The sequence below is a fragment of the Solanum verrucosum genome, unplaced genomic scaffold (assembly GCF_900185275.1).
Source record: "Solanum verrucosum unplaced genomic scaffold, falcon-dt-bn FXZP01000113.1, whole genome shotgun sequence".
Taxonomy (NCBI): Eukaryota; Viridiplantae; Streptophyta; class Magnoliopsida; order Solanales; family Solanaceae; genus Solanum; species Solanum verrucosum.
This window is the reverse complement of record NW_026020105.1, coordinates 2,214,440-2,234,987: the sequence shown is the minus strand read 5'-3', so window position 1 is coordinate 2,234,987 and position 20,548 is coordinate 2,214,440.

Below are 20,548 nucleotides of genomic sequence, written 5' to 3'. Positions count from 1 at the left end.
ATATGATATTGTTTCTAGAGTAGAACAAGATCATAAACAGGAGTAAGACGGATCGCTGAGAAGACAAACAACTACCTCACAAATCTCCCAGAAGCCTTGGAAAAGAAGAGAATGACAAGTACCACAAAAATCCAGGCTCGTAACCTACAAAAATTTGTAGAAGAAAGGGGTGAGTACCAAACCACACGGTACTCAGCAAGTAAACGTCTATACACTAGCTAAGGGGATAGATTACAAGTACTCCTTACACCCCAACCGAACCTTCACAACTACAATCTGTATAAAACCAGCCCAACCTAGCAGTTCACAATTTACAAGCACATATCTCAACAACAACATTCTAACAATCATATATTCTCAACAACAAGCTCAATATTTATCAATTACCACTTCCACAACTACAACCTGCTTAGTATCAGCCCAACATAACAGTTCACAGTTTACAAAGCACATAGCTCAACACAACACTCTAACAATTTCATATCCTCAACAACAACAATAGTTTCATATTCTCAACAGCAACACTCTAACAATTGCATATCTTCAACAATAAGCCCAATATTCATCAGTCACAAGTTTCATAGAAAGGCACTCGCAAGATCAGCAACACACAAGGTCAAGTTCACTAATAATAAAGAAGTGCAATGCAATGAAATGCAATGTCAAGTATAGTGATGCATGTCTGACCTAATGATACACACCCGCTGTCTCTCAGTCCGGGACCCATGGGGGACATATCTGTCCATGCATCCATCGCGGTGCGCGATACGACCCTCGATAATAGTAACCATCGCGGCGCGCGATACGTCCCTCGAAATATAGTATCTGTCGCTGCGCGCGACACGTCCCTCGAAATGTAGTATCCATCGTGGCGCGCGATACGTCCTTTGAAATGGTACATCCTCTTTATTTTCTTATTCTTTCTCAATGCACATAACACTTGTCACAACCATGTCTCAGAACAATACAAATGACATGTTCACACAAATAATGAAGAGATGACCATTTTCATAACATTGCACAATTCACAACAACACAATCAGGATACAACATCAACAATGATTCAACAAGCCTTTCAAACAATTCTCAACACATCACACAAACAATTGATCACATTGCATTTTATTATCCCTTTCTCATCATTAGAATTAATCAATGTGGACAAGTCAACCCATCACCAAGCCTCATTACCCTAAACACATATTACAAGGAAATACATGAATTCCATATACTTAACAAGGGTTTAGAAATCCACTTGCCTCAAGTAATCAAACAATCACTCCGGGACTTGAGCCTTTCCCTTTCGCTGAGCTTCCAAATCAATGCAAATCTAATCAAGTACATGACCACAATAAGATTTCAAAACCAACAACACCCAACTCTATAATCAAGTTCCTAAGCTTCAAGCCTAGGGCTAAGTCTCATTTTTTTTTTCCAATATCATAAAACTAATGATATTTATATAAGATTATACCACTAATATTTAATTATCTATTTCAATATAGAAAAACTTGAATTATATGGTAATTATAAAAAAAAAATATATGGAATCAAAACCAGTTACGGAATGATACTTTACGAAATGATACTTAGGCTTGAACTAATAGCAGAACGTTGTTTGTGCATTTACACTATAATATACCATCCTTCAATGATTAGATTATCATCCCCAATCATTGCTCATAATTACTCTATCATTTATCCACTAAAACTTTCCAACAAGTGACCCATAAATGATACTTGCCCATCAGTTTGAATAAAACAATATTGGCAGGGATTGAAGATCAAAACTCCTTAATTACCAGCATATTTTAATAATAATTTAAAAGGAAGCAAATTCGTATTACTTGAAAGTAATCTTTCGATTTCTACGTCGGCTCTCTTCCCACAAGTAATTTCCGTTCTCTTCTTCTTTTCTTAAGTTATGATCCAAAATTTCTCAACCCTAATAATTTATTCCCCTATATGGTCAAGTGGTATTAAATAAATTAAAAACATGACCCATTAAGCATTAACTAAAATTAGCTATTTAATAATTAACCGTCAATTAATTCACTCTAGTTAAATGAATATTCAAAATTTTCAAAAATGACCTTCCGGGTCATTACATCTTTGACTTACTACATAATATTCTTCTTTTTGTCGTTTAAACCAGTTTCTTACTGTTGGTATTTCGAATATTTTTGCTACGCTTATGTCTAATTCTTTTCCTTTTATTTGTTCAAATATACTATTATCAAATATTATTTTCTGTTCTAAATATTCTTCGTCTTGATGTTTTTCTTTATTTATTGTTTGTATATCTGCTTCAGCCATTTGTTATATTATAGAATTCATTTTCTATTTCTATGTCATTATCTATTTCATTTTCCGATAATTCATATATACTATCATTGCTTTCTAATTCATAATCTACGTATTCTATTTGTGTATATTTTTCGTCATCTATTATTATTTCTGATATTTGTTTTTTCTTTGGATTTTTAGGTAATTTACAATCTCTAGCTATATGTCCTAATTTTCCACAATTATAACAAGTACATTCCGTTAGTTTTCTTTTTGGTCTATATGGTCTTTTGGTTTTGTAATTTTTAACATAGTACCTTCTTCTTGGTTTTTATATTTATATTTTGATCTATATTTTTTATTATATTTCTTTCTATTTTTGTAATACTTATCCGTACAACCAAATTGGGGTGCTGTTTTATTTTTGCAACATACTAAGTTCTTTATTAATATTTTTTCCATTTTTATTTCTTCTTTATGCTTTTCACATAGTTCCATAAACCATTGTTGCAAGAATTTCATTCTAGCTCCTAAGGTGTCCGTTAATCCTGCTTCATTCCAACTTTTTATTATTTTTGAATTAAAAGGTTCTGGTAATTTTGTAAAATATAATTTTCTTATTTCTTTACTTTCTTCTGTGCTATATGTTCCTTGATAATAATATTCTCTAAATGCACATGTATATTCATTTATGTAACACATATTGCATATTGCTAATTTTGTCATTAGATTCCGATTTATGATTTTTTCTTTATTTTGTTCTTCTACTTCTGTTGTCATACTACTAAATTCATTTCTTATAGCTATTTCATATTTATATAATATTTCCATGGTTGTAGTGGCTATTCCACCATCAAATTTTTTATTATTTCTTAAAGTTGTTAAGCTTTCATTTGTTAAATTTTGTAGCCATAATTTTACTGTTCCTATAAGCGTTCTTTCTATGTATCCTGGTGCCTCTGTTATTACCATCTTGTTATCTATTAATTGTTTTGATATGTATCCTATCCATAATTGGATTGTTTTATTTATGTATGCTACCCAGTCTAAATCTAAAAATTCATGTTGTCCAGTTATTGGTTTAGGCGTCCATTTTTTATTTAATCTTTTATCCCATTTAGTTTTTTCTTTATCATATTGTTCATAATTTTCATTATAATATTTTGGATTAAAATTTTTTAGGTTTTTTACCCCTGATGTGCTAGGTTTTTCGTTCATGTCTACGTCTTCTGTATTTACTTCTAAATTCTTTGTATTATCTATGTTTGCTAAAAGTTCCGTATATGTTTCGCTTGTTTCCGAATGTTGTTCTAGATCATCATCGTTTATTTCATCAACTCTTATTTCGGGTAGATTATCTTGGTTATTTTCTTCTTTTTCTCCTAATTCATCTTGTAATTGCAATTTTTCTTTAAATTTAATTATCTCATTTGCTAATTCTGTTTTTTGTTCTTTTTCTTTTTGTTTAATTTCATACATTTCTTTTAATATTGCTAGCTCTTTTTCTAGCTCTATTATTTTAGTATTTTTTACTTCTTCTAATTGTTGTACTTCCTTTTTTGCTTGTTGTTTTATTTTTTCAATTTCCGTTCTTCTATCTATTTCTTCATTTTCTTTTGTTATTCTTACCATAGCAGTTAAACTATCTTCTAGTTTTACCGTTTATTTTTCCAACATTAAACTTATATTGTCACATATTTTCTTATATCTTCTTCCTAGATTAAAAAATATTATCTTTATTTTTAATCCGTCATGATTTTCATATGTTTTTTCATCTATTGCGTATTCTTCTTTATTCATTTATAAATTATGTTGTAGTTTATATTCTAAGTTATTTATTTGTATTTCTAAATATAAAATAGTCTTTCTTTGTGCTACTATAGATTTGTGACAAAATTCTGCGAATATATTATTGTTAAGTCTATTTTGCCTATGTTCTAATTCTTGTCGTTTTTCTATGATTATTTCATTAAGTTTTTGTCTATATTCGTTATTCTTGTTATTCATTGTATTTTTAAATATTGAATATATTTATATTCTATTTTAGATATATTATTTATTAATTGATCTAATTTTTTATTATCAGTCTTTGTGATATTAAGTTGTTTATATTTCGGATATAATTTATTTAATTTTCTTCTTATTTTTCTTAATTTTCTACTCGTATGTTTCTTACCGTGTTTCTTAACGTTCTTGAACCCATGATTAGAAATAAACAAAATTGAACAATGAATGAGTGTTTGAACGTATAATTTATAATAGTCATAATGATAATATCAAGCAGTTAAAAATACATGCGACTTGAGCTTGTAGTCACTAGTGAATTCGTTTATTATGAAATTGAATGAGTATTTGTTGATATGAGTTCGATGGTATATAGTTGGTGTTATTGAGCTTGTTGGATATTCTTGAGTTTAATCATGATGGTGTTGAGTTTGTTGGATATGTTATTGAGCTTGTTGGATATCGCTTAGTGAATTAATAAACATGTTTAAGAAAAAAAATAAAATATATCATTTCATGAATTAATTTTTCTAAAGTCAGAAAATATTCGTGTTTATAAAAATATCTAAAATGTAAAAACTGGGTATCTCTGATTGTTGTTCGATATCTTCTGGTATTATCATATCTTTTGTCAAACCTATCTTTACAATTTGGATCAGAGGTTTTATTTCCTCTGTTGGTGTTGTATAGAATTTTATATAAAATAAGTGTCCCTTGGTTACTCTTTTGTATGTGATAAATGTCTTACGAAGCAAGCTCACTTGTAAAAACACTCTTAATATATTTGCATTTTAGAAACCTAATGGAGCAACTAGATAATTCAGCTATCATGGATAAGCAAGAGACAAAGGTATATTGTAAACCAAGTAAGAGGATACATACCAAAATTAGCAGAGAATTTAAAACCATTACAATGAAAACTAAAGAAAGATATAGAATATCAGTTTGATAAAGAAGACCAAATACAAATACAAAAAGTAAAACTACTATGTAAAAACCTACCTAAACTATATTTTCCGGATGAAAACAAAAAAAATATTTATATAGTAGAATCAAATGTGTAAATTAGATCTCATATAGACAAGCGAGTAATAATTCTCATATTATTTTAACAATGTCATGATGTACTTTACAAGAAATTTGAATTATGTTTTGAAAGGTGAAGCTAATACCTCATGCTATGTTTTATTCAAAATTTATGAATATGGTTTTGAGAATAGATGTCATATTCATAAGAGAAAAGACATAAAGTCACCACTAAAGTTGTTTTGAATTTTCATAAAGACACCTTAACTTAGAGGGCATCCTATTACCCCACAAAAGTATTAGATATCTTTGTAAAATGACCATTTTGACCCATTTTCTCTACTGTGAACAGACGCGTGGTGCTCACTCTTTTTAATAATTTAATTTAAATTAATTTCTTCAAACCCGACCCGACCCGACCCAAATCGTTTCAATAAAGAAAACTCTTGTTCTCCATTTTTCATTTCTTAGTTTCTCTCATCATTTTTTTCAATCATAGGCATTGTTGAAAATCATCTGTAACACCTTGCAACTAGAATGAAGTTTAAAAATCTGGAAATAGTTATTTTTGGGAAGTATAAGGAAATCTGGAAAATTGTAAGTAAGTTAAAGTTGAGTTTTGGTCAACTTCAAACAGCCATAACACCTAGCCCATGATGAGTTATGTGTAGTTCTAGATATGGTTGGAAATCCGTTGGAATGATCTTTCCAACGACACCAAGTTTGCGTAATTCCGAGTTCGTATGAGTGAGTTATGCCTTTTGGAAGTTGGGTTGTTGGAGTAAGGAAAGTCCAATCCGGATTTTTAAAGGGTAGTTTGATCTTTTCCTTACCCTTTTATTTTAATTTGTTTTTGGTTATTAATTAGGGGTCTAAGCTGAGTTACATCAGTTTACAGTTTTACCAAAAGAGTTAGGGTTTTGAGAGAAGAGGAGAAAGGAGGAGAACATTTAAGACCCGTCAAAATCGTCGTGATTTGCTTGTGGATTTCGTCGAGGGTGATCCCTACAAGGTATGTGAGATCACATAGCGTTGGGTTAGTTCACCCACGCGCCAATCATGATTCGATTAAGCAAAATAGGTGTGATTTGAAAGTAAATCCTTTGAGTTCTTGATGTAATTCGTTTGAATTCTTATGGGTTGTTTTGTTGAAGTTTCTTGCGATTTGATTCATGTTTCCGGGTGTAATTTCAGTTTGAATCTGTCATATATTGAGGGTATAAATGATCCTAAATGTTTGGGGAAAGAGCCATTGAAGTTTAGAGGGTTTAGAGTTGAAAAACGAAGAAGAAAAGTCGTCAAACACCTGGGGAAGGGGGAGGGGCGTCGCGCCAGCTAACACGCACCAAAGCAATCCCTGAATGTTGGGCTCTGGGGCGATGCGCCAGCTAGAGCTCCCCAACTTGTTCCCTGAATGTTGAGGGTTGGCGCCCCGCGCCTCTTAGAGCACCAGGGACGCCAGTTCTCCCCATTCGTTCCCCCTATTTTTGTACTTGTTACTAAACAATGTACCTATGTTTTCTAGTTGATTCCAACACTCTAAGGTACACCTAAGCATCATGAAATCATCCATAAACATGAGATCATGAACCTTGAATTAATAATCCAATTCAAGGAAAGTTAGGATCAAAGTCAAGAGAAGTTAAGAGCCAAGTCTAGGAAGTTCTCAGAGTCTTTTCAAGAAGTATTTTGCAAATGCTTTTAACTTTGTTTTTAAGACTTAAATTTCAAGTTGAGTAAAGATTGAAGTTCATTTCTTCAAAAGTACATGGGGACTATGTATTCCCAAAGGGTTTAAAATGTTTTCACATTTAAACAAGAAAGGAAAAACCTCGATTTCCAAAAAGCCTTTGTGCTAGTTTTCAGAAAAGAGTAATTGCTTTCTAAATAAAGCAAGAGAGAAAACTTTGATTTCTAAGATAACCTTTGAGCTAAGTTTTTGAGCACTAATATCAAATCACAGAAGAAGTTTTTTTTTTTAAAAAAAAAACATATGAATTAAGTATATTTTTGGGAGTAGTATTGAGCACCGATATGGGGATGCGAGTTCATATTAACTCAAGTCTCCATAAACCATGTAGCTATCATAGGTAGAAAATGGTCATACTTTTTAGATGAATCCTTTTTGCATAGACTAGTGGATCCACTTAGTGAGTTATCTTCCTATATCATGGAAAGGTATATGATGGGCCTCGGCAACGTGAGGTAAATGGTTGTATCTTCACTATAGTTCTTAAGTGATGGTTGTCGGTTAGAGAAACTCCCACAACAATAGTTGCATGGTTCCTCAAGGGGTTTTGCTTAGTGTGAATGGGGGTATGAGACTTCATTCATGCACTGCACAAGTAGACTTTGAGAGGAAGTATAGTTTGTCTTTTTTGTTGTATTATGATTATGAATTGACAACATGTTTTCAACAGTTTTTCTTTATATTTCACTTGTTTAAAATTGTTTTATAATGAAATGAGTTTAGTTAAGTATTCATGAGTTGAGAAGAGTCAACGTAAGTGCTACTTTCAGAATCCTTTCAAGCATATGTTGTTTTTGGCATTCCAACTTGCATACTCGTATATTCAATGTACTGATGCCAGTTGGCCTGCATCGTCTAATGATGCAGACGCAGGTAATCAAGATCAGCATCCAGCGCATCGTTGATCCAGTTGAGCACTCCAGAGTCAATTGGTGAGCCTCTTTGCTTTCCAGAGGACTCATTTTATTGCTTTCAATTTTATTTTCAGTTCATTAGGATGTTGTGGGGCTTGTCCCAACATCCAACTCAATTATTAGAGGCTTCATAGATAGACAGTCAATTAATTCATTTGTTTTTATTTTGTTATTGACTTATGTTCAGATTTGGGTTGCCACTTTGGCTAAGTTAAATGTTTATTTTTAAAACATTTTGATTTCAGTTCCAGACAGTTGAGTTAGTTAGCATTTGAATTCTTTTCTTATTGCATATAGTCTTCCGCTGAGTCAGTAAGCCAAGCCAAGGGTTCGCTTGAGGCCAACAATGGTCGTCGAGTGTCAGTCCCTGATGAGTCCACAAATTGGACTCATTTATGGCTTTATTTTAATAGAAATAGTGTCCTCAAATGCTTATTTTGTCTCAATATCTGATGAAAACTCTTAAGTTTCAGGTATTTGTAGTTTTAGCAGAAGCATGGACGCTTAGGCGCAAAAAGGAACAAAAAGGCTGAAAAGAACGAAGTAGCTGAAGCCTGAGCTCCGCCAAGCACACTTGGCGAGTCGCCAAAGGGGCAGATTCTGCCATTTGTTCTAGTATATGAAGCCCTGAAGGAAGAGGATAAAAAAGGCGATGAAAGGAGCAGTCGGCACTTCGCCGAATAGTTCCGTGAAGCAGTACTATACTACCCAATGGTCCAGAATGTGAAGATGTTGAAGGCAAGCACGAAACGGCGATGAGACAGAAGAAGGGCGAGTCGTCGAGTCATTCGACGAACTCGACTAACCTCACTGAGCTTTATGCTAGAACTAATTTCTGATGGCTATAAATATTAAACTCTTTATTAATTTTTAAGAGGAGAACCATTATTATTAATTTCACAATAGAATAGTACTATTTTGGATATTTTTTCTCAAGTTTGGAGAGGGTTTTTGGGAGACTTGAAGAAAGAATGATTTCATCTTCCCCAAGTTGGAAGTGGGTCTTCTCCATTCTTCTTCCTTTGCTTAAATCAAGGTTTAATTCCTTATACCCATTTGATTTTAGTATCATTTTAGGTGTATTTTGTTATTTCTTGATGTGTGGCTAAAAACCCCATTCTTGGGGTGTGATTTAGCAAATATGTGTTGATATTATTGTTGGGTGTTGCTTGCTGATAGGTTAGATGTATTTTAATGGTGATTTCACCTAGTGGTTGTGGTTTAATTTAATGGGTTTGTAGTTGGAAATACAAAACAACCCATGTGTTTTCGGCATGTCTGAGAGGGAGGTCGTGAAACCAAGACCACTGGACTAATGGCCTAAGGAGTGGGTCGACATGAGGTTCAGCCCGAGAAGGTGAGCCCTACTTCCATATCCTAACACTCAGCTTGAAAGAGTGAGTGGGGTAAGACGTAGGCTGACTTTCATGCGGAAAATGCGTTACCGAGAGAAACGCATTTGAAACGGGTTAAGTTGCCCGAGAGGGAGCTTATTTACATCTAAAGCTTAGCCTAGTCACTACTATCTTGCAAATTTCCTATTGAAAACATGTACCCAACATCTTTATATCAATATATGTTGCGGTCACTCCCCAAGAACCTCTCCCTATACTTGATTTTCTTGTTAATTTTTGCTCTTCTTAACTTACTTGTGACAAAACCCCCATTTGATATTTGACACTTTCGTGTCACCCCCTTTAATTTACTATGTTTTTGTTCGTTAATATGTTTAGGTACGACTAGTTAGAGCTAAATTTTATTTTTCTATCAATTCTTAAAACCACTCCCTTGGGACCACCCCAACCCTTAATTGAGTTATTATACTATTGCACGATCGTAGACACTTAAATTGAAAGTTGTGTCATTGATTACGGCAAACATCAAAATGGCGTCGCTATTGGGGAGTGGTGTTACTTGAGAATTTTTAGACTAATAGAGTTTTTTTTCTTCTTAGTGTAGTTTACTAACTTAATCCTTAGTTTTGCTATTTGTCTGAATCTAAGCAGGGGAAGCAAACATGGCGAGAAATATTCGGGAGCTAATGACATTTCCTCCATTAGAGGTAATGATGTATCGGGATCGTATCCTAACCTTCAAGCAATTGGAGGATGAGCGGCTCCATGAGACATGGACAAGATTCAATGAAATGTCTCAATGCCCCACTCATGGAATTCCTGGTACGATCCTCATTGATTGCTTCTACCGAAGTCTTGACCCCAGAAACAAGATGTTAGTTGACCAACTCCTTCCTGGCGAGACATTAACAACAATATGGCTAAAATGAGCTAAGAGATTGAAAAGGATTTTTTGATGACCGCACTAATGACTCAAATGGATGAGTTAAAAAGAAACATGGTGAAGGTCGAAGCTCATTGCAAAAAGCAGGATAAATACATTCCCCCTCATAATAGAAGAAACAATGAGAACAAGGAGATCAAACGCATCGAGGGAATGCTTTCAAAAATTATCTACAAGATGACCGAGCAAGACAAAGGGCTGGAGGGATTGAAAGAAGACATTGAAGGAATGAAACGAATTATTTGGTCTTATTCGAAAGTTGTCCAACTGCTCGAGGACCTAATGAGTCATGTATTGCCTCAACTCCATCCACAGAGAAATAAGGGGTGGCCTAATGAGGACATGACCAATCCCAACAACGAAGCTTGAGCAATGACTTTCGTCATGCCACAACGGTAAATAAGGCGCTTCTTGGGAGGCAACCCAAGGTCGTAAATGACTAGGTTTTTTGCTTTTACGAATAATGGTGCATTGATGATGTAGGTTAAAGTGAAAGAACTGCAGAAAAGTGAAGATTGGCGAGCAGAAGTCTATTCCGCAAACCGCTAAGTAGGTCGGCGACCCCGACTAGGTTCGCCGTTTGGCTCAATGCAAGTGTTATACATATCCTGTAAAACTCGGCGAACTTGAAAAGTAGTCAGTGTATCGCCAACCTGTCTGGCGATGTCGACTCATTTCACCAACCTGATCCCCAAGAAACTGATGCTTTACATAAATGAATGGATAAATGACCACTCAGCGAATCGCCGAGTAGGTTGGCAAGTGCGACTAACGTCGCCAAATGGACACAAATCGAACAACATATACGACCAACAATCACACTTTTTCATTCTTTCTCACTTTCAAACTCCATAACTTCACACCAAGGAAGTAATCTACACTTACTCACTTTAAATTAGTATTCTAGACGCGGATTAACGCTTGGAACTCAGATTTTCGTTGCCGCCTAGCTTTATAATTATGTTTACTCAGCAAAAAGGTTAGTTTCTAAAAATCTCATGTTCGCTTTTGAAGAACTTCCACCTCATTTGCAATCTAGGTGTCCAGTTTTCGAATGCCTGCTTCAAATTCCTTTTTTCACTTTGCTTACCTTGAAACCAAATATGGTGAACTGTGCATAATGGGTGTTGACCATGAATGAGTGATATGGGTCTGGGCTAAATTTCATTAATGCATAGTTTAATTTTGTTTTTGGGTTTGTATGATTGATTTTTAGAAATGGGTTAAATCTCGGCACGTTAGGTCATTCGGCGAGCCGACCGAGCTCACCAAATCACTTGGTAGTTCGCCTACTAACCCTAGATCATACTTAGTTTCATATCTTAAGTGCTGCGAGTTCTGTGATTTTCTGCAGACAAACCCATGCTCGCCAAATCTAATTGGCGAGTCGCTGATTAGATCGGCGAGTCTGTTTGCAATTTTGTGTTACAATGTAATTACTAACTATTCTCTCTAACGTTTTGCAGATATGGCTAAACAACCGACCAGAGAAAGGGAGAAAGGATTTGTGATCAGTGAAAATGCACCTTCACCCAGAGGCAAGGCCACCAAAACTTCAAAAGGTAAAGGAATGGCAAAGCCCTTGAATTATCCAATGCAAGCTCTGACAGCACATGCTTCTACACCACCGAGCCACCCACATATAACAGTGAGAGTGTAGAGTCTGACGAAGATTACCAAACAGAGGCAATGAGGGCTGAGTTGCGATCCAAAAGGATACATGATCCATATCGGATCAGAAATAGTCAATCCAACACTCCAACTCCTCCAGCTCCAGGACAAGCATTAGTGTTGGCACATCCAATACAAGATCCCAAACATGGATCAATGAATAGATCAAAGGCGGACGGTCTGAGAACGATCATTGAGGAGAAACGACTTTTCATATATGGGGTTATTGATAGGTATCCAGAAGTGATGAAGTGCCTGAAACACCACAAATTCCAAATCTTCACAAGACATCACATCTCTTACATACCAAGCTGGGTTAGAGAGTTCTACGACGCATGTGCATTGGTACCTCAACAGAAAAAGTTAGTCTCATCTTTTAAAACAGTTGACTACGTGGTTGTCAGAGGAAGGAATGTAACCTGTGACAGTGAGACTATCAACACAGCTTTGGGTATGTTTGATAAGATTAATGACCACTTCCAGCACTTGATCAGGACACAGAAGCTGGATGCAATGAAAAAGTGGTTAGCTCTGCTAGTCTAAGATGATAATGCTCCGACATGGTTAGCAGAAAGAGTTCCAATTGAGAAGAAAAATATGAACATAACTTCACGATACTGGTTTGGATTCATCAGTAGCACAATTATGCCATCACATAATGAATCAATCATTCGTCATGCTAAGGCAGCCTGTCTTGGATACATCATGGAGAGAACCAGGATAAATCTCGGGAATATCATTTCCTCTAAGATCCATATGCGTGCAAAACAAAGCCAGACATCTCTCCATTTCCCGGTATTAATCACTGAATTATGCAAAAGAGCTCAGGTTCTTAGAGATTCAACGAAGGACATGGAATTGGCTGCCACCACCTCTACCAGTATCTGAAAGATCGAAGCTGAATATCTTAAGGACCAAGCAGGAAAAAAATAGAAGGAAGCGGTGGCCACTAGATCTATACCTGCAGAGGCATTTTTGCCTACTCCGGCCCTTGGGCCTTCAAGTATATATGATGTCATTACCACTCCCTCTGACTCTACAGGTCCCTCTGCTGCTTCATTACCACCCAGATCTACAGTTGATGTTGCCCCCTGTGAACTGATCACTCAGGCATCCTTGATTCGAATGGGACAGCTTGCCCAAACTACTAATTGTCGGACTGCCAACATAAAAAGCTCCATTCCAGGCATGATTCGGGTTGCCCTGGACAATGCTATGAGACCACTAAGCACTACTATTGATGCTATAGAGGCCAGGATGTTAGTGTGTGAACACGATCAAGGAGCCACAGAGGAAGTAACAGTTGTAAAGGCAACCATTGCAGAGCTGAAGAAAGGTGTGGACTGCCTAAAGTCTATTGATATATCTATGATCTTTGGAACAGTGGAAGTTCCAGATGTCCCCGAAATGCCTCATACTGCCGTAGGACATGAAGATGGAATGGAGCATATAGCTGATCCTGAATCGGAGGCAGAAACTGACGAAGAGATATTTGAGGAAGTTATAGTGGACGACATAGTCGAGACTGAAGAAATCATGATAGATGTTGTTGTGCAAGCATCTTTAGCAAAGTCTCCTGCTGCGGGATCCAGTAGAGCTGGTCCTTCTGGTGGTTACTCCAGATACTGATGCAATGACAAATAGAGCAACCGCATAGCCAGGATCACTTCTTTACCTCTCTATTTGTCTTACTTACTTTAGTTTTGGATACTTTTATTCGCATTTGAGGACAACTGCTTTTATTTTGGAGGGGTGAGGCCCACCTGTGTGTGCTACTTTTTGTTGTTGTTTTGTATACATTTGGGTTGCTCTGTTTAATATTGTTTTTACACTGCTTTTTATGGATGTTTGAGCTTGAGGCTCTACTTATTTTTAATTGCAAATGACTTTGACCCTTTCGATTTTTTTTTGAATTTTTCGCACATTTTTGACACCCCTCATGAGTTGAATGTGGTTGTTCTTTTGCAAAAATTTGAGTCTCGGTTTCGATCAATACCAATGACTTGAATAGTGCTCTCAATTGAACGAACATGAATGTACGGTAAGGCTGGCAAGGGGACGGGGACGGGGATGGGGACTGGGGGACGGGACGAAGGGGGACGGGACAGGACGGGGGACGGTTCTGGGGGGATTTGGACGGGACCGGGATTGAGGGGACCGAGATTGGGGGGACAAAAATAAGTCCCATCCCGTCCCACTATATATACGGGATAGGACGGGTTTTGGGGGGACGGGACGGGACGGGGGATTTTTTTTTTTTTTATATACTTATTTATTTGTATTGAAATTATATGTTATTGAATAACATTTTTAGTTTATTTGATTTTTTTTCAATAACATTTTTAGCTAATAAATAATGCTTAAGTTTTCAAATTTCAAAATTCAAATTTCAATTTCAAACTTCAAATTTCAAACTTCAAATTTCAAACTTCAAATTTCAAATTTCAAATTTCAAATTCAACTTTCAAATTTCAAATTTCAAATTTCAAATTCAACTTTCAAATTTCAAACTTCAATTTTGAAATTACAAATTTGAGAAGTTCAAATTTGTCTTTTAAATATTTTAAAGTAATTTAAACTTGAAATTTTGATTTTTAAATGAAGAAAAGACCCCAAAAAAGAAGGACGTTATGTGCAATACTTTGAATTTTCCTTCTTTTTTTTTTTTTAATAATCTAGGTGTTAGTTGATGTATTAAAGTTCCATTTTTTAACATTTGTTCCTTATTATAAAATTTTGTAATAGCTAGTTCTCTTTTTATTATGTTCAACTATTTTCAAACAAATTAGTATATATGTAAATATGTATGAATATATTAAAATTAAAATGCAAGACAATAGTTATATAAAAAAGACTTAATAAAGCCTTCAAATTTATTCAATAAAATCTAATTGCAACTTAGAACTTAGAAGTTACAATTTACAAATATTAGTGGAGTAACTAATCTACGCAGCCACCTTCTAGGAAGGGTTCTGTTTCAATAAGTTCTCATATGTAAAACTAATATTTGTTACAAATATTAGATGAGTAACTAATTTACGCAGCCACCTTCTAGGAAGGGTTTTGTTTCAATTAGTTCTCGGATGTAATCTAATATTTGTATTTTCCTTTAAAATTCAATTCTGATTGTCGCATCATATCGACGGTAACATCCTCCGGTGTTGGCAAACTTGCTAGAAACTCTTGTGACTCTAATTCATCATCACTAGATCCAAGTACCGCATTAATCCAAGCTTCTTGTTTGGAACTTAACTTTGGCAAATTATCATTTCTCCTTTCAGCGTTGACCCAATCTCTAAATAAAACTGATATTTCCAAACTGTCTTCCGCCAATGAATGTCTATGATCGCCAAGTTGAAACCTTGCCGCACTAAAAGCAGCCTCTGATGCAACTGATAAAACTTGAATATCTAGAACATCACGAACCATTTTGCTTAAAATTGGAAATGCAACGCTCCGCCTCCTCCACCATGCTAATAAATCTTCATTGCCATCTTCATCTTCCACTGTTTCTAAAGATTGATTAAGATATTCTTCAAAATCATCACGGTTAGTAGAATTAAGACCAAGAAAATCTCGCATATAACTTGAAATTCGAGCTTTACTCTGAGGATTAGAAGTTTGACCAACTTCTTGAGTATTTCCTGTAGTTCTATATTTTTCATACAAAACTTTTGCTTCTACTTTTATGCTACACTTACACATTTGACTAGTTGGATTTATTTCCGGTGAAATTTCTAAGGTATCATAAAAAGTGTCAACAAGTCCCTGCACACCTTGTAATTTATAGTCAGGATGAAGTAAAGTAGCAGTTAAAAAAATTTGAGGAATAGGAAAAAAATATTTTTAAAATTTTTCAATCATACCTTCAATTGCAATTCTAAATTTTTCAATTTTTTTATTTTTAGAAAATTGAATTGAAATAGCACAAATATTTATTAATACTGATGAAATAGTAGGATAATAAATTCCAGAAAACATGGTTGTTGCATCATAAAAAAGTCTTAAAAATTCTAATAGTTCATTACTTTCTTCCCAATCTTCTTCACAAATTCTGTCTAATGGGTCAGCATTATGAGCATTAAACACCATTTGTATGGGTCCTCTATATTCGTAAGCAACTGAAAGCATTTCGTAAAAAGAATTCCACATTGTTTTAATATGTCTTGGAATTTTTCTTGGTGGCAAATCACATAGTACACAATGCTCATTAAATTCCCTAATTCTAGCAGCTCTATTTGCATAAAAAATCCAGGCAACAGCATATTCAATTTTCATACAACCACATTCAAATAATGAAATACCATCTTGTACAACTAAATTTAATACATGTGCAACACATCTAACATGAAAAGAATTATCATCAATTGGACATAATCTAGTTTTTGACATACTAGCAGCGTTTACATTATTAGATGCATTATCTAATGCGACAGACATTACTTTATCTATAAGCATGTAATAATCTATAACACTCAAAATATTTGAAGCTAAATATGCACCAGTTTTTTTCTCTACACATTCTTTATAACTTAAGATTCTTTTTTGCAAATTCCAGTTATGATCAATCCAATGTGCTGTAACAGTTAAATAATCACGTCCATTAACACTACGACCCATGTCCGAAGTTATAGACACTTTACAATCTAATATGCTAAACACACAACGAAGATATTGACAATGTTTACCTTGATATACAAAAACATCAGATTTAACAGTATTTCTTGAAAAACCTCTATAATTAGGATTATAAGTTTGTTGAATATATTCAATAAAACCGGGATGTGAAGGAAAACTATAAGGTAAACCACAAACAGAAACCATTTTAGCTAAATTTTCACGATCTCTTTCCTTATTATATTTACGTTGTGTTAGTGGACCACCGGGGTTAGAAGGATCTAATGTTCCTTGAACCATGTTAGAAGCCCCTACCGATTCATTAACATTAATATCAAAATCATTAACTTGAATTCCTTTTTTTCTATTGGCTAATGATTTAACTTCTTTATATTGAATCGTCACACAAGATAACAAATGTCTATTTAAGCCCTCCATCCCACCTTGATCTCCACCTTGTTTATGTTTAAAAGGTTGCTTACATTTATTACAAATTGCAATAGAATTTTCCTTATTTAAAGTCATAAATTGCCACACAACAGAAGTTTTAGGGCGTTGATACTTCACCTTCTCCCTTGTAGGAGGTATAAGGGGTGGGCGTCCAGAATTTTGCTCCGTTGAATTTGTAGTTTCACTTGGAACATTTGTCACCGGACTAGTAGGTGTATCTTCTAATTCATCTTCTCCCAAACCACCTTCTACTTCTTCACCTGAATTTTCATCAAGATAAGGATTAATATCACCATAAATTTGTTGTAAAATTTCATGATCGAGTTGAGCATTTGAATCAATATCATAAGAAGTATCATCAACATAAGTAGAATCATTTGTATTAAATCTAACTCTAGAAGTACCACTACATTTACTCTTATTTTTTTCCTTACTACTTTTTTTAGTAAAATTAAATAATCTACTAATACCACTTGGTTCCTTCTCTTTTCCTTTACCGGTATTTTTTTTTGTTAGAACTCATATTTAATTATATGTAAAGTATAATATAAAAATAATAATAACACAAAAATTAATGACGAAAAATAAAATATAAATATTATGAAACGAATGTACCAAACGTCTGCGTTAATAGCAGACGTTATAACCGATTCTTGAAGCTTGTAGTTTGTTGTAACTTGTAACTTGTAATTTGGAACTCCAATAATTGATAGCAAATATAATATGAAAACTTAGATATATATATTATGATATATAATATGAAAACTTAGAATTGAAATATATGTATTATGATATAATATGAGACTTAAATGAAATAAAATATTGAGATTTGAGACTTAAGATTGAGAGTTGAGACTTGAAAGAATATAAAAAATAGATGAGAGAATATATAATTTTGTAAGAAATAATAAGGGATAGAGGGGTATTTATAATATTAAAAGTGGGTTAAAGTGTATTTATAATAACTTGAGGGTTTAAAGTAAATTATTAAAAGTAGGGGTGGTAGGGGGTGTTGGTTGGGGGAAAAAATGTCAAAATATCCGTTGGGGGGGCCCACTAGCCGTTGCCCAACGGATAGAATTTTTTTTAAAAATAAAATAATATTTGTTAGGGGATCCCGCGAACCGGCCGGTTCATCTGGGCCGGGTCAACCGGGACCAACGGGTGAACCGGACCGGTACCGGTCCCCTAATCCCGAAAGCCCCATCCCGCGATATTCAAACGGGACCGGGTCCGGCAGGCCGGTTCTCAAACCGGTCGCGGGCCGGGGCAGGCCGACCCGGTCCCCCTGCCACCCCTAATGTACGATTATGATGAGGCCAAATGAAGTTGCATAAACAATATGTAAACTCTTTGCATCTCGTTGTGATTAGCCATTTATCGAATTGATTCTCTTGTAATGACCATTGCACACTAGCGAAAGTATGTAGTCTTGTGTGACTTAAGTGTTGATGCCTTGTGTGATTAGCTGTCTTTTAACCATGCATGAATAAACCTAGAATTTGCCCCGTTAGTCTGGTTGATTTAGAAAGGTGTCCTCTTGAGATGATCTTAGGCAACTTTAAAGAGTGTGAGCTAAATTTGACATATACCTCTTTAGTGGCCTACCCGTGAGTGTGTGAAACTTTTTTGAACACCCTTTGAGCCTTACCTTTCTTTGGAAGAACCCCGATGAACCCTAAACCTTACTTAACCCACTACCTATAATCCTCTTGATTTGTGATTTAGCGAATAGCCAACTTAGGCCAAAAGTTTAAGTTGGGGTGTGGTGAAAAGGAAAAGGAGAAATCAAGAAGTACAAGAAAAATCCTCCTTAACCCATGGTATTGCATAAAAATGGAAACCCCTTCAAATAAAAAAATAAAATAAAAAATGTGTGGAATAAAGTACAAAGGAAATCAGGTTTCCAAGCAATCTATGAAGGTGAATAAAAAGATGACTTAGAAGCACCAGAAAAAAAGAATTGATAAAGGAAAAGAAAGGGATGCCTCGATAATACCACATCTCACGAGGAAAAAGTCATTGAGCCTAAATGACCATACCTTTGCACTCATCCCCACTACAAGCCTTAGAAAGACCTTTTTGATCTTGAGTAAGCCGAATCGAAAGTCGATTAGAAAATAAGGGCAAACCAATGGGTGAAAACATGCATTGTGTTCCTCTTTTTGAGTGTGAATGTTGCATGTGATTCCTGATTTTGAATTGACTAGCATCTGTGTGTGAACATGAAATCATTCTTTACGCGAAGGCAAATAGATACTTCTTGTTGAGCTTGAACTTGCACAAGTAACAAGTATTGCGAGCACGAGAATCTTTGGTAATGGTGTGTCACAACTTGAATCTTTGAGTACACAATTGCTCCTTGCATAAGTAAATTGAGTCTTGTTATGTGCATTTATGATTTAGTCTTATGTAGCACTGTTTGAGACACCCTTTTTGAACGGGTGAACTTGAGTTTGCTTGAGGACAAACAAAAGTTTAAGTTGGGGGTGTTGATGAGTCCACAAATTGGAGGGCTTTATTTTAATAGAAATAGTGTCCTCGAATGCTTATTTTGTCTCAATATCTGATGAAAACTCTTAAGTTTCAGGTATTTGAAGTTTTAGCGAAAGCATGGACGCCTAGGCGCAAAAAGGAACAAAAAGGCTGAAAAGAACGAAAAAGCTGAAGCCTGAGCTCCGCCAAGCACACTTGGCGAGTCGCCAAAGGGATAGATTCCGCCCTTTGTTCTAGTACACGAAGCCCTGAAGGAAGAGGATCAAAGAGGCGATGAAAGGAGCAGTCGGCGCTTCACCGAATAGTTTCACAAAGCCGTACTATACCGCCTAATGATCCATAACGTGAAGATGCTGAAGGCAAGCATGAAATGGCTATGGGACAAAAGAAGGGCGAGTCGTCGAGTCATTCGACGAACTCGACTAACCTCGCCGAGTTATCTGCCAACACTAATTTCTAATGGCTATAAATACTAAACTCTTTATTAGTTTTTAAGAGGAGAACCATTATTATTAATTTCACAATAGAATAGTACTATTTTAGATATTTTCTCTCAAGTTTGGAAAGGGTTTTTGGGAGACTTGAAGAAAGAAGGATTTCATCTTCCCCAAGTTGGAAGTGGATCTTCTCCATTCTTCTTCCTTTGCTTAAATCAAGGTTTAATTCCTTATACCCATTTGATTTTAGTATCATTTTAGGTATATTTTTGTTATTTCTTGATGTGTGGCTAAAACCCCCCATTCTTGGGGGTGTGATTTAGCAAATATGTGTTGATATTATCGTTGGGTCTTGCTTGCTAATATGTTAGATATATTTTAATTTCACCTAGTGGTTGTGGTTTAATTTAATGGGTTTGTAGTTGGAAATACAAAACCACCCATGTGTTTTCGGCATGCCCGAGAGAGAGTTCGTGAAACCAAGACCACTAGACTGATGGACTAAGGAGTGGGTCGACATGAGGTTCAACTCGAGAGGGTGAGCCCTAGTCTCATATCCTAACACTCAGCTCGAGAGAGTGAGTGGGGTAAGGTGTAGG